The sequence below is a fragment of the Meriones unguiculatus genome, chromosome 2 (assembly GCF_030254825.1).
Source record: "Meriones unguiculatus strain TT.TT164.6M chromosome 2, Bangor_MerUng_6.1, whole genome shotgun sequence".
Lineage (NCBI taxonomy): Eukaryota > Metazoa > Chordata > Mammalia > Rodentia > Muridae > Meriones > Meriones unguiculatus.
In genome coordinates this window covers 138,214,401-138,229,959 of record NC_083350.1, presented here as the reverse complement: position 1 = coordinate 138,229,959, position 15,559 = coordinate 138,214,401, and positions in this window count along the sequence as shown.

Genomic DNA, 15,559 nt, shown 5'->3' with positions numbered 1-15,559 from the left:
TCACAGTAACCTGATGTGTCCAGGGTCCTACTCACCTGCATTTCTTCCAGAGAAACTCCTTTAAAAACTGTTTTCTTGCCATGTTGGGGGTCAAACCCAGGACTTTTCACAAGCTCAGCAAACTGCTCTTCCTTGCTTTTCCTGCCCACACCCTAGTATTTCACTAGGTTGGGCAAGAGGCGACCCAGACGGGTAGACACCCGTCTCTGACATAGCAATGGTCTGACAGAGGAAGTTAGATTTGGATCCAATCAGAGTCTCTTTGACAGTTTGAATGTAGGGACACAGACAGAATTCAGGTCCAAAGAGAGCACATATAAACGAAGAACAGAAGGTTGTGCTCGGCCACTGAGAGCCTGCAGACTTTCTGGTTCCAGCTACAAGTCTCTTTATGATCCTCCTCCCTGAAGTGACTTTGACCAGATTATCTCATGACGTTATATGGAGATCATGAGTGGGAAAAGTAATACATGTTTTGTTTGTTTCTGAGACCCTTCTGCCACAAGAGTTCCTTCGGCGTTCTCAAGAGATATTCCTGCTCTGCAAATAGTTTAGCGTTTACAAAGTGGACATTGTCCTTCATTTACACCCAAGAGGGTCAAACAAATAATACATTAACGAGCATTTCCAGTCTTCCTTTCTTCTACTTTGGACTTTCCTCTTCTCCCCCACCCCCTTTACTCTTTGTGGATAAAATGAGCAATGGGAATTTAATTTGTAGGAAATACAGCCATCCCTGGGTAGAGCAAACACTTAAGTTTTTGTTGGTGAGAGATGGTCCATGAAGGGAACCATATAGCAAAGGAACTTGGGAGAAACACGCTTAGTCTCCATCCTTTGAGTCCAACAAATTATAGGCATCTTCTCCTTAGAGAGCCCCCTCTCTGAAAAGGGAATACAAAACTCAGATTCTCCTCAGGCAGAGAACTCACTCTGCTCTTGGATGTTCTGAGAAAAGACTCCAGCCAGGAAACTCTTATGCCTGGAGGAGTGGCTGGCCTTTCTTCAGGACATTCTTGATGAGTCAAACAGCGCTCTCCACAGATGTGTGTGGTAAGGTCTCACAAAAGCAAGGGCTGGGAAGATGCTTCAGCAGGTAAAGCTCTTGGCACAAAAGCCTGAGTTCCCCAAAGCAGAACCCTAGAGCACAGGTTAAAAAACTGGGTACCAAAGTGAGTGCCTGTAATCCCAATCCTGAGGAGACGAAGACAGGGGGATTCCTGGGACTTACTGGCCAGCCGTCAAACTGATGAGTGAGCTCCAGGCTCAGTGAAAAACTCAGTTTCTAAAGTAAGGTGGGATTCACGTGGTGGTCTAGGAGCGTATGTGTAACAACTTGGAGGGCAAAGTTTCCCCCAATACAAGTGTTACAGCTCTGAAGGAAAACCCCCAAGTACACAGTCCAGCTCTGAGGGGAAGGCTTCCCCTACGGAGGTGTCACAGTTCTTGAGTGGAGAGGTTTCTCCTGTGCACAACTCAGCGTTACAACTCCTATCAGCTGAGAGCCAAGGAATACCACGAAGTCACACTGCACGACAAATCTCACACAGGAGAGTGGCTGCCTGTCCTCGGGCAAGACGTGGCAGGGATCTGAGCAGGAGTCTTCCAGGGTGAGTGACGGGATTTCAAGCCAAGTCTAGGGACTGATGGGTTTTTCATGCTCAGGGACTGGTGAGTTTTAGGGCTCAGGGATTTGTGGCTTTTTGGAAGTGGGCTTAGGCCTTTTATCCTACAAGAAGGCAGAGGCAAGGGGATTTCCATGCATTGGAGGCTGGCCTGGTTGACACTAAGAGTTCTACCAGCAAACGCTACGTAATAAGACTGTGTCTGAGAAGCAAGAAAACAAAGTGACTTGTTTGTTGGAGAAGTGATTGAGGAAAATAATATTGATTTTGCCTCCTCACTGCCCCCAACACTTGCCTTAACACAACACACACACACATGTGCGCACACACACACACACACACACGACAATTCTGAAAGGACAGAAATTTGCCACAGCTGATGAGCAGGAGCTGCCTGTTTCTGGTCATTTGATATTTAGACACCCAGTGGCAGCAGGAGTTATGGCTGCTATTTTCTGGAAGAGAAAAAGGCAAATTTGGAGAGCTGACAGCAGAGGAGCTTCATGTTAGGGAAAAGATATCAATGGACACCGAGCTGGTGAGGTCACAGAGGCCTGCGGGGGACCGGACACTTTTATTTACTTTGGCTGGGTGTGATGTCTGCTGTGTGTATTTTACGGATGGGCCTGGGAGTGTTCTTCAGAGCAGACAACTGTTTACAGCAAATGTTGACATCTATTAGCAAGCGCTCCATGTTCTTAAAACTATGGCAGTGCAGTGTTTATTCTGCCTATTTTTGAACACGTTAGATATTTAAATATTGAATACTGAATGCCTGTGCCTTGTTCCTCCAAAAGAGGGTGGCCGAAACACAGGAGGAAAACATTATATAGAGCTTTATTTGACAGACTGATTTATTTTAAAACCAACAAAGTGGCTGAGGGAACTTCAGTATATTAATTTCCCATTTTTTATTAACTTTTAATAAGCCCATGTGGTTTCTTTAAAATCTCTATTACCTATGTAAAGAAGCCTATTCATTAGAAATTGAGTTCCTGATTTGAGTACTGAATCAACAGTCATTTTCTACAGAGGCCAGTTAGAGTGAGTGTAAAAATCCAGGACCTTTATGAGAAGAAGACCTCATTGTCCCACACATATTTCCCATACTCTCCATGAAAAACATATGCTGAGCACTCACCATTGCTAGTAAGGGATGGAGAGGGTGCTAAGCAAAACAATAGTGCTCTTAATATCTTCCTCAGTAAATTTTACACATATATTAGGCATATTTACAAATAGCTATTTTACCACCTAGGTAACTTTGTTTTTGTACATTAATAAACATGCAAGTTATTTATTTAAAAAGTCTACTTCAGGATGGGGAGAGAGCTCCGTGGGAGTCAGTGGGTCCTTTTGGGCTCCCTGGGCAGCCAGACCAGTCTAGTCCAGGGTCCAGTGAAAGATCTGGTGGACCTCTGGCCTTAACGTGCTCACACGTGTAACTGCAAAAGTACAGACTCATGTGAACACACACGCAGAGAGAGAGTGAGAGAGGGAGGGAGGGAGAGGTCAGTTCCCATTGACTAGGTCATGAAGAGAAAGTGTTGTTGGCTGACGGACCCAGTATCAACCCTTTAGTAGGCTTTCTGGGTCAGGCTAAGTCCAGGTTGTTGGCCAGCCTAGAGTTCAGTTCCCTTTTCCTGAGCCTTTCAGTGCCTATTCTTTACCCAGCAAGGGACTGTGGCCAGGCTTGTTCCTGCCAGAGGAGGAGTTGGCACACTCAGAGTGGCGTGTTCCGTGTAAGCAGGTCTCTGATTTTCTCAGTGGGACACAACAGCAGTGTTTCTGCTCACTCGAGAACTTTTTTATGATGAATGCTTAAAAGAGCAGCTACTGAATCAAAGGGTGTGGAAAAATGCTTACCATGATACCTATCCCGACAGAATTTTACCATTATGTTTTTCTTTCTTAATTGATTTCTGTGAGTGTGTGTGTGCCTCTGTGTGTGTCGTGTATACACACATATGTGTAGATATAGAAGTCATAGGAGGGTGCTGGTGTTCTGCTTGATCACTCTGCATTTTATTCCTTTGAGACAGGGTCTCTCACTGAATCTGGAGGGGGCCAACGAGCCCCATTGATCCTCCACTGCCCATCCCCCAGCACCAGGTTTGTCAGGATTTGAGTGGTCACATGTGACTTTGAGATGGTGCTGGCATCAGAATCCAGATCTTTGTGGGTACAGAAAGCCACGGTAGCCCCTGAACTGTCTGTCCAGCCCTATATTTTCTTGATTTTCTATTCACATCCCACTTAACAAATACCATGAATATGATTTTTCTTTCCTTTTATTTCCCCTGTGAGAAAACATGTAGGAAATGAAAGTTTTTCCTTTTCCTTTCCTCCTCCTCTTGCACTCCCCTTTTTCCTATGCTGGAAATCAACCCCAGGCTGTCTCAAATGCTAGACACTCTATGACTGCAATAACAGTCACAAAGCTTCACTTTGGAGATCAGCTTGCATATGTAGTTGAACCTTACAATCTTGTTCTGTTTTTGTTTGTTTTTGTTTTTTTGTTTTGTTTTGTTTTTTGAGTCAGATTTTCTCTGTGTAGCCTTGACTATTCTGGAACTCCATCTGTAGAACAGGCTGGCCTTGAACTCAGAGATTTGCCTGCCTCTCCTCTGCCTCTGCCTCCTGAGGGCTGGGATTAAAGGTACCACCCAGCTTGTTTTTCTATGGACTTGTTTAGGAAAGAATTTCAAATAAAACTTGGGGAAATATGATAGGAACTATCCTCAGAATGCTTTCACTCCAAGAAAAGCAGCTTGACAGCTGTGAGGGAGCTAAGAATCCGGGGCGACGGGAGAGAATGAATATCCCAGGTGTTCTTTTTATTTAACTTTCCAGTTCTGTGAACAAGTGTAGCAGACTGCTGTTGAGGCAACTTAACTTCAGACAAATGTGGGGAGAACGGAGCCCACTCCTTTCCCTCAGGTAAGCCTGTCTCTATACTACAGTTCTGCCAATCTGGGAGGCCTGTCTGAGGTAGATCCTGAGCTACAACATCTCTGTCAGACTTCAGGAAGAGAGCTTTCTCTGCTTTTTCTTTACTGTATATTTTCTATTATATTCTTGAGTCTCTATTTCTTCCCTTGGGGCTGTGTCTCTCAAGCTTAGAGGGCAGAAAATTAGCTAGAGCTAACAGAATATGCAGACTCCTGCATCCTAACTCCTGGAGGTTCTAATCTGAAAGTTCTACTGTCCTAGCAATTCCTATTTTTAAAGAGTTCCTTGGAGGATTCTATGGGAGTTCTTGGAAAAATCTCATTTTGAGAAACGTTGCTTTGAAAACTCTATAGGTGCTTTTTTAGGGGGTGGGGATGGGGGAGGGGCCATCCAGATGAAACTATCTGAAAACCTCGGTTTGTAGCTGGGTGTGGTGGTGCAACCTGTGCTCTCTGCTGCTCAGGAAGCTGAGGTCTGGGAGACTTGAGCTCAGGAGTTTGTGGGTTGCCTGGGGAACATGGTGAGACTTCATCTCAAAATATTTAAAATATTTAAAACAGTTTGTTCCGTCAGTAAATTCCTTGCAAGCATGAAGACTTGAGTTTTATCTCCAGACTCCAGGTTTAAAAAATAAATAACAAAGTAGGGCGTGGCAGCTGGAAATCCTGGCTGTGGGGAGGCTCAGGTGGTCCTTGCCTCTCACTGACATCACTGAGATCCATCTCAGCAATCCAAGGTGGATGGCTCCCGAGGCTGTCCTTCAGTTTCCACAAGTGCACACAAGTGCAAACGCACATAAATTTAAAAACACTGGCTGTAAGGCTTTATCAGTAAGTCAGCTCAGCAAACCCCTGCCTTACAAAGGTTGAATTCAGAGCCTTGTTTCCCCAACACTTTCCAGGAAGTTTCCTTCCTTCCTTGCTTGCTTGCTTCTTCCCTTCCTCTCTTCCTTCTTCTCTCCCTCCCTCCCTCTCTCTCGTTCTTTCTTCTCTTTTCCTCCTCTTCTTCCTCCTCCTCCACCTCTTCTAGCTCTGTTATCCCCAATTTCTGTGTTCAGCAACACGCCCCCCACCCCCCCACCTCCTCCTCCCTCCCCACCCCCCCATCCCCCCACCCCCTCCTACCCCCACCCCACCCCCCACCTTAGCCTTCTGAGTGGCTGGGATAACAGGCGCATGCACACTCTGCCTCCATTTTAATTAACTCTTGGATCTGGTAGTTTTCCACTTCTAGCCCCTCCCTCTCATGTCCTTATTAGGACCTTCCAGAATACACCCAGAATCTCCGGTTTCACCTTCTGCAACACTAGGAAGCACTGATTTGATGGTATGTCCCTGAGACAGGTCAGGGAGTTGGTGGGGAGGTCTTTGGCCATCTGCCAGCGGTTGACAAAGCCAGCGTTTTATGAGTTAATTAGAACCTGGCTCCTCGCCTCGTAGGTTCAGACACCTGATTTTGTCAACAAACAGGATTGGATCTAGTCTGTGACCAGGTTCACATTAACCAAACTCATAGCACCATGAACACACAAGCCTCACACCACAGGCTTGTTACGGAGAAGAAACTAGAACATTTCATTAATGTGGACTCTTCCCACACACAAGCGGTTTGGGAAGCCCCATTATACTCAGAAGGCTGCTTTGTGGGCAAGAAGGTAGAAAAGGGAAGTTAAAACACATAACTCACTCTCTGCAGAGACTGGGCCTAGTTCGTGAATTTCCACAGCTGAGATGCCATTCCTGATCTTGTGGACTGACTTAAGCCTTCTGAGTGGTACACTCATTTTGTGAATTTGTTAAAGTACTTGAGTTAAATTTCACTCAGAAGAAAATTAATTTTTTTTCATTAAAGTGATTTTGCAGGGCCCAGGAGAGAGCACCTGCTATGTAAGTATGAGGACCAGAGTTCAAACCCTAGAACTCATATAAGAAAGATGGTAACTCAAGTGACAACACATGCTGGAGAGGATGTGGAGAAAGGGGAACCCTCCTCCACTGCTGGTGGGAATGTAAACTTGTACAATCACTTTGGAAATCAATCTGGCGCCTTCTCAGACAATTAGGAATAGTGCTACCTCAAGAGCCAGCTATACCACTCCTAGGCATGTATCCAAAAGATGCTCAAGTATACAATAAGGACATTTGCTCAACCATGGTCATAGCAGCTTTATTTGTAATAGCCAGAACCTGGAAACAACCAGATGTCCCTCAGTTGAGAAATGGATACAGAAATTGTGATACTTCTACACAATGGAATACTACTCAGCAATTAAAAACAAGGAAATCATGAATTTTGCAGGCAAATGGTGGGAACTAGAAAATATCATCCTGAGTGAGGTATCCCAGAAGCAGAAAGACACATAGGGTATACACTCACTCATAAGTGGGTATTAGACATGTCATACTGGATAAACATACTAAAATCTGTACACCTAAAGAAGCTAATCAAGAGCAAGATGCTCAATCCTCATTCAGAAGCACAAAGAGGATGGACATCAGAAGAGGGGGAAACAGGGAACAGGACAGGAGCCTACCACAGAGGGCCTTTGAAAGACTCTACCCTGCAGGTTATCAAAGCAGATGCTGAGACTCAGAGCCAAACTTTGGGTAGAGTGCAAAGAAGGGGGAGATAGAAAGACTTGGAGAGGACAGGAGCTCTACAAGGAAAGCAACAGAACCAAATAATCTGGACACAGGGGTCTTTTCTGAGACTGATACTCCAACCAAGGACCATTTGTGGAGATAACCTAGAACTTCTGCATAGATGTAGCTCATGGCAGTTCAGTGTCCAAGTGTTCAGTTCCCTAGTAATGGGAACAGGGACTGTCCCTGTCCTCTGACCTGAACTGATTGGCCTGATCTTTGATCACCTCCCCCTCAGTGGGGTGCAGCCTTACCAGTCCACAGAGGAAGACAATGCCGCCAGTCCTGATAAGACATGATAGACTAGGGTCAGATGGAAGGGGAGGAGGACCTCCCTTATCAGTGGACTGGGGGAGGGGCATGTGGGGAGAAGAGGGAGGGAGGGAGAGATTGGGAGGGGAAGAAGGAGGGGACTATAGCTGGGATACAAAGTGAATAAACTGTAATTAATAAAAATAAAAATAAAAAAGAAAGATGGTAGTGCTTACTTGTAATTTCAGTGCTGGGAGAGGGAGAGGGGCAATCACTGGCCGGCCAGCCTAGCCTACTCAGCAAGTTTCAGATACGAATGGGCCCCTGTGTCAAAAAGCAAGATGCATGGCACTTGAGAAACCACGAACAAGGTTGCTCTCTGGCCTCCACACCTGTTCACGCTGGCACACACATAAGCAAAAATGTGACTTCCCCCCCCCGCCCCCGTGCCTTGCTTCTCTCTCTTCCCTGCCCTCTCCTTTTCCTTCTCCAGCTTTTTCTCCCTTTTTGTGAGAGAGCCATCTCTATTACTTCATTCCCTGTTACTAATAACACAACACCACAGGCTGGATACATCATAAGGAAAAGGGTTTTCCGCTGATCTTGATGGTGCACACCTAAATCCAGCACTCTGGAGCAAGAGATAGGACTACTGTAGTAGGTCTGAGACCAGCCTGGTCCCCAGAGCAAATTCTAGGCCAGGAAGAGAGGAAGTATGGGGGTAGTTTTATCTATTTTGGCTCATAGTTCCAGTCAAGGGCATCTGGTTGAGGAGATAGCCTTCTTAGGCAATTCGGAATACTACATGGGAAGAGACAAGAGGACACAATTTGTGTCCCCTAGTTTCTCACTCTCTTCTTATGAAGCCATCAGTATTCACACACAGGAGCCCACATCCCTCAAGACTTACATAAGCCTAATTAGCCCTCCAAAGGCCCCATAAACACTGTAGTGTTTTTAATGCCTTACAATGGGTGTAAAAACTCCACCATAGGTCTTACAGGGCATCATAAATAATATTCATTTTTTTTTCTAAGCTACTACATCATGAAGTAATAGCAAGTAATATAGTTTATAGTACTGGGGCAGTTAAAGGCACAGTTATCCATAATGTTTCTCCAATACCCACTTTTCAAAGAAGACCAAAAGGAGAGCAAGTAAAACAAAGCATCCCATTTCTTTTTTGCCTTTGATATAGAATATAAAATATCTTAGGATATTCATGTGTTTTTTTTTAATTTTTAAAAGGGTTTTGTGTGTGTGTGTGTGTGTGTGTGTGTGTGTGTGTGTATCTGTGTTTGTATGTGTGTGCACATGCATGCAGGTGACTGTGGCCACTGGAAATGCCGTCAGAGCTAGAGTTGGAGTTGCAGGCAGTTGTGGGCCACCCATCTTGGGTACGGGGAACAAAACTTAATCCTCTGCAAGAGCAGCAAGTGCCTTCAGCTGCAAGCTCTCTCTTCAACCCTCATGCTTCTTAGGGGAGGAATCTGAAGACCAAGGCTACCCAATGGAACTTCTGACCTAATGGTGTGTCCTGTGTCCTGTTCAGTGGAGCCACTTGCCCATGTGTGCTGTTGGATACTTGAAGTGTGTGGTGAAGAAACTGAATGTTTTTACTTTAGTTCATTTACATTAAGCACCTCGACGTGGGCAGCACATCTCTCTTGTTTACAGGTTTCTTCTGTGACAAGAAGCAAAGGGCACTGTTGAGGAGTAGCCGCGTGGTAGGCTTGCTTGTTGAACACACTGGAGACCATGAACTTGGTCCCAGTGCCCATTGGGGAAAGGAACAAACGTAGGCAGAGTTCTTTTGCAGAGTCATTACCCTGCCTTCTGGGTTCTTCTCGGATCCCGGATCCGGGCCTGTTCGTTAGTCAGGACTCTGCAGACTGCAGATAGCAGAAAGTCACTTCGGTTCAGTAAGAGGCAGAAGGAGCAGAATCCGAGGGCACAAGATCAGCTCCAGCTCTGGGGTAAACGATATTTTACACACTATGGGCACTGATTTTTACCTGTTTCTCCACTGAATCCACCTCATTTGGTCACATGCGGCAATAGCTTACTACTTTTCTACCTCATAGCAGCAGATACGATCACCTGAAGCTCCTGAGGTTTTATTTCCTCCATTCAGCACAGCAGCTAGACTGAGGCTCCATCTCTGTGTTCATTCCACACACTTCTGATGAGGAACCCATTGGCCTGGGGTGGCGGTGGCTTAAATGTACAGTCTGGCTCTGATTCCCTGTAATGGAGGACAAGGCCAACCTTAGCAGAATGAAGCTCTGTTGTTTATGGCTGTGTGGCTCAAGAGGGTGGGGAAAAGGACCAGATATAGGAGAAATAGGAGCTGGGGGTATGGTGGCACAAGCCTTTAATCCCAGCGCTGGGGAGGCAGAAGCAGGTGGATCTCTGAGAGTCTGAGGCCAGCCTAGTCTACAAAGGGGGTTCCAGAATAGCCAGGGCTGTTACGCAGAGAAACTCTGTCTTGAGAAACAAAAAACAGCCAAAAAACAAACAAAAATGGGGCCTGGGTAGGGAACCTCATGAGGGGAAACCACTGGTCTTACTCTGCCACTTTGTTACCTGGTTCTTCTCTGATTTGCATAGTCTGTCTCTAGAGCCTCCTTTGATGGAAGCTTCCTTATCTTGTGTTTCATTACAGCAGGGTTCTGCTGCTAGGTAACTAATTGGTCTGATACAGGCAACAAACTACATCGCAGAAGTTAGTTCAGGAGGAGAGAATATCAATTTCCTCACTGAACCAGAGAAGATAAAGTGGCCTACCTTGAAGTGAGGGGTTAGAGACTAGTAATAGAAATTAATACCGATAACACTTATTTCATTCTAATAAAACACATTTCAGTTTAATCTGTGTATCAACGAAACTGTCATCTGGGGATTATAAGCACGGCAAAATGCAGTGTGAGACAGGTTCTAATGATCCACTCATAGAATAGAGTTCCATACCCTTTAAAATGTTAATGTATTGCTGTGTGAATGTATACTGTGTGTGTGCGTGTATGTGTGCCATCAGGACATCAAGAGGAGAGACTTCTGGAGCTGTTCCTCCTTTGAGCTTCACATGGGTTTCAAGAGTAGAACTCAGGTCAGTGGGCCTGTATGGCAAGTGCTTTTATCCCCCAAGTCATCTCACCAGCCCTGTATCATTTCTTAAAAATATAAGCAAATTTGTCCTGCCTATAAGTCAGATCTGAAAAGCAAGGGTAAATCTTTCTCATGTTTCAAGGGTAAGAATGTATCAAACTGTGTGGTTTTTGAGTAACAACTCTGTGCCAATTTCCTGATCTGTAAAATGGGATAATAATAGCTTCTACTTCATAGGATCGTCATGGCAACTAAGGTTGTTACTCTATGTAAAGTGCTTGGGACAGAGCCTAGCAAAAGTAAACACCATATAAATGTTAACAATTAATTTTTTAAATTTATGGTTTCTTTAACTTTAAGTTGTAATATGTCAGTAATGGATGGAAATGCAAAGATGCAGAATGAAACAACAACAACAAAACTGCAAAGAATTTAATAAGACAGGCAGGGTGGCTTATACTTGTAATTCCAGTTCCTGGGAGTCAGAGGCAGGAGGATTATTGCCAAGTTCCAGGCCAGCCTGTTCTACATAGCAAGTTGCCTTCCAGCTGGGGCACCACGGTGAGACACTGTCTTCCATTTTAATATTTTAATACAAATCACTTCATTGTAAAAAAACAAAACAAAAAACAAAAACCTCCTGAATAAAATATCACAAAACTAGATTAACCTAGTCCTATACATAGCAGTGACCATCTACACAGGTAGAAAAAAAATGCAAAAAGAAACACAAACAAACAAGTACATTGTACGTGATAAGGGTACGTGTCGCTGCGGGCTACAAAACAGGAGCCCAACCCATGAGTTTCAATAGTTGTCTTTTTGCCTAATATGAATTGGTTTTTCTCATTTGAATACTCACCAAGAAGTTAGAGAATGAAAACCAGAAGCTGCGTGGGTGTTGGTCAAATGTATACGGTTCTAACTCCTGTTTGGCCACCAGTGAGTGAGGAGGTTCAACAGATGACCTCAACTCTCCCTCCACGGCCTCCTAGTCTGAGGGGTAAACTCCTAGCACCCATCTTAGAAGAGCGTGTGAAGCATTTTGAGCTGCTTATGGAGTTCAGTTCCATTAACTAGAAGACATTTCTCAGCCTGCTGGAGGCACATTATAATGTGGCCCTAACACAGGGCCAGTTATGACCTCCTTCTCTCCCAGATTTAAAGAAAGAAATAATCAAGGATAAATGTTTGTTTTATGGGGCTGGGAGACACTTAGGTTGGTAAAGTGTTTTCCTTACCATCGTGAGTGAGAGCTCAGAGCCCACCTAAAGACTAAAACATACAACAACAACAAAATGCTGATGCAGTGATGTGTGGGCCCCGGGACAATGAAGAGAACCTATTTGGAAAAACAAGGTGAATGGTGTCTGATGAACACCTGAGGTTGCTCTACACACGAACACATGCATGCACACAGGCAGGCACACAGGCACACACACTTTGCCAAGTTTCTTAATCACGGTTGCAGTCCCTGGAACTGACATATTTTTGTTGTTGTTTGTTTTGGTTTTTTTTTGAGAAAGAATTTCTCTGTGTAGCCTTGGCTGTCCTATACTCACTTTGTAGACCAGACTTGCCTTGGACTCCCAGCGATCTGCTTGCCTCTGCCTCCCAGAGTACTGAGATTAAAAGTATGTGCCACCACACCCAGCTTGACATATACTTAATGCAACTGTTACACACTAATTTTAGACTTTTTCTTTTTAATTTAAACATTGAGAAGTTGGACTAGAGGAACGGCTCAGTAGTCAAGAGCACTGCTGCTTTTTCTAGAGGACTTGGGTTTGATTACTAGTGCCAACGAAGCTGCTTACAACCAATTTTAAAATCAGTTCTAGGACACTGACGTTCTCTTCTTGCTATATATGTGATGCACAGATATACATTCAGGCAAAACACTTATAGACATAAAATAATAAAAATTTTAAAAAGTTGGAGAGTCTAACATCTAATGACTTTTTTTCTCTTTTTGGCTATTCCTTTTCTGTTTTCTCCTCCTTTCGTTCCAGTTTTATTAGGTTTAGTTAAAACCTGGAAAAAAAAAAAAGCATGTTGGGGCAGTATTCAGGGGAGGAGGTTAACTTTTCAATCATTTGCTTGTCTTTAAGGCATGAAAGTAAGAACTGGGACCTTGTTACTCTAGCACTGACTTGGCAGATAAGAGGGAGAGGCCATGCAGGGAAGGAAGCCTAGGCAGGCATGGGAAGGAATTTCTCACTGCTGACGACTGCAGCACTGAACAAATATGGGAGAGACAATTGTGCAAGGAAAAGGATGGGAAGGGGAGGGCTGCGAGGGAGGCAAAGCACATCATCCTTGTCCTAACGAAGCGATAAACGAGAAGCTACAGGAAAAATCAAGGAGATGGAAAAGGCCATGGCGGAGGACCGCCCAGGTCTGTCCTGTTGCTAACAAGTCTTCGAATGGATTATGCTATCCTTGGAGGGCAAAGAAGAAGGGAGCAGAGGAAGAGGCCGTGAGGCTACAACCAACTTCTTTTTGGAAAAGAGCAGGTTTATTTTTCACTATACGTTTGTCACTGGTTACTGTTGTTAACATTTACTTCTCTTCCCCCACCATTATAAAAAGAAAGATAATTTAAGTCACACTTTTGCTATTCTTTCTCACCTTCATATTCCTTGTAACTAATATTACTAGGTCATTATCAAGGCAGTGGGGGAATGGGGGGAGGAGACAGGCATGAAGAATTAGGATGATATGACAGAGGACTGGGAACCACAGACCTCTACTTACATGTCACAGGGTATTCAGGACCCTTGGCATCTAGAGAGGCAGGTGCTATGTAAATGACCTAAAAAGACCTTTCCTTCCTCTCCAGCCCACTTCAATTTTGGGGGGTGCTTTTCTCTCATTTAAAAATGTCTACCAATACCCTTGAGTGTCTCTGGCCCAAATTTTTGTTCTTGGACACCAGACCCAGGAAGTTTCAGTTGGTGTCCCTTCGGACTCAGATCCTCCTCTATTGCATCATTAGAGCGGCATGGTGGCTCTTAGCTAAATGGCCAAAGAAAGTGATAACAGATCAGTTAATGGGGTCAAAAGGGAAGCATTTGCCCCAAACCATCAGGACATAATGAACCAGGGAGAAGGTCTGTCCTTGTGTCATGGAGACTTTCCTACCTCAGGTGTGTATCCCACAGAACTTCCTTTGAGTCAGTGGCTTGAGTCCTTGTCTCCCGAGGTCAAAGAATGCAATCCACAGGCTAAGAGAAGGGAGTTTTGAAAAGCAGTCTTTATTAGAGAGAGAAGCTTAAAGAAGAAAGATTACAGAAAGAGCAGAGCTCTGGGTAGCAAGAACAGCTGGACAGGGGACACAGGAAAGGTTAGATTAGCTCTAGAGGGGGTTCACGGGAGGGAAAGCCCCCTGGGATCTTTATTTAAGGTTTTTCCCCCTCTCTTTAAAAGACTCATGGCAGAAAGTAATCAAAGGCTATTTCTATTCTGACTGGTTAAATCCTCTGAGCGCAGTGCACACTGAGGCAGCGGAGGGCTCCTACCCAACTCAACTGGGCGGTGGTCATGCAGTGTTCACTCCGTGTTCAGTTAGGGGAAGGGTCACAATCGGAAGCCGTCTTCTGTCCATCTCCGACTTGCTTTGTTAGCTGTTCCTGTGACTACTGGTCATTAGTTATGACTAATTGCTAGGCTGACAGCACAGGTATTGCCAGTCTTGGACCATCATGGGGTCTGTGAGCTGCTTGTTAGACTGTTCTGTCTCCTCTCTCACGGCCAGCTTGGCGTTGATCATGGGCCTTTCCCCACTACTGTCTATGCACAGTTAACACTTAACACAGTCACCAAGATGTGGCTGCAGTTTTCACTGGTCACCTCACACCAACGCCTTTGTCTATCCTGATGGCCTCTTCTGGTATGGGTGGCAGCTCCTTGTTAGAAGCCATCCTTCTTACAGTTGCGTCTGTACCATTGGTTGCAGTGGAAGCAAGAATATGTGAAAGGAGGACAGGGTCTTGTATATGTTCCTCAGGCAGACTTCAGCCAGGGGTGGCAAGAGCCAGCCAGCCAGCCAACACTGGCTCACAGCCCTGTCCTTCCTCTTATCTGTCCACTTGGTTATCTCCTCTCCAGCAGTAAATCTCTTGTTTACCTTCCTCAGTGTTTCCAACCTCACCCTTTTAACTCTAACCTTTGTTTTTGCCATGAGAACAGGACAGGATTTGCTTTTACATTTGCAGCTTCTGGATCCTTGGTTTCTGCTATTACCAGAGAGCTACAGCTACTAATGAAGGGACTCTAAGGTATCTAGTCCCAAGCCTTACTATCTAAGCAAACACTGGGCAAGGGCACACTCCACCACTTGGAATTCTTAGACCACTGGCATGCTCTCACAGTGGTCTTGCTTAATTCCAGCTGGTGGCCAAGAAGGTAAGTGTAATCCATCTGATGGTTATTTACTGACCAGTACTTAACTTTTCAACACTGATTAAGACTACTAATACATGTAATCATAACGTTTGTTACTTCATGGTGCTTATTTTTTTTCCTTTTGTGTGTGGACATGTTCCCATGTGTACATGTGTACAACTGCATATGCAGGCCAGAGACTGATAATGGGTGTCTTCTTCTGTAGTGGTTTGAATAAGAATGACCCTCATGGTCTCCTATATTTGAATGCTTAGTCATCAGAAACTGGAACTGTTTGAAAGGATTAGGAGGATTAGGAGGTGTGGCCTCGTTGGAGTAGGTGTAGCCTTCTTGGAGGAAGGGTACTGGGTGTGGGCTTTGATGTTTCAGAAACTCAAGCCAAACCTAGTATTTTTCTCTCTGCCTGCAGATCAGGATGTAGCCCTCAACTGCTTCTTCAGTGCCAGGCCTGGCATCATGCTTCCTGTTGTGATGATGATGGTCTAAGCCCCTAAAACTGTAAGCAAGCCCCCAATTAAATGCTTTTGAAGAGTTGACCTGGTCATGAGGTCTTTTCACTGCAGTAGAATAGGG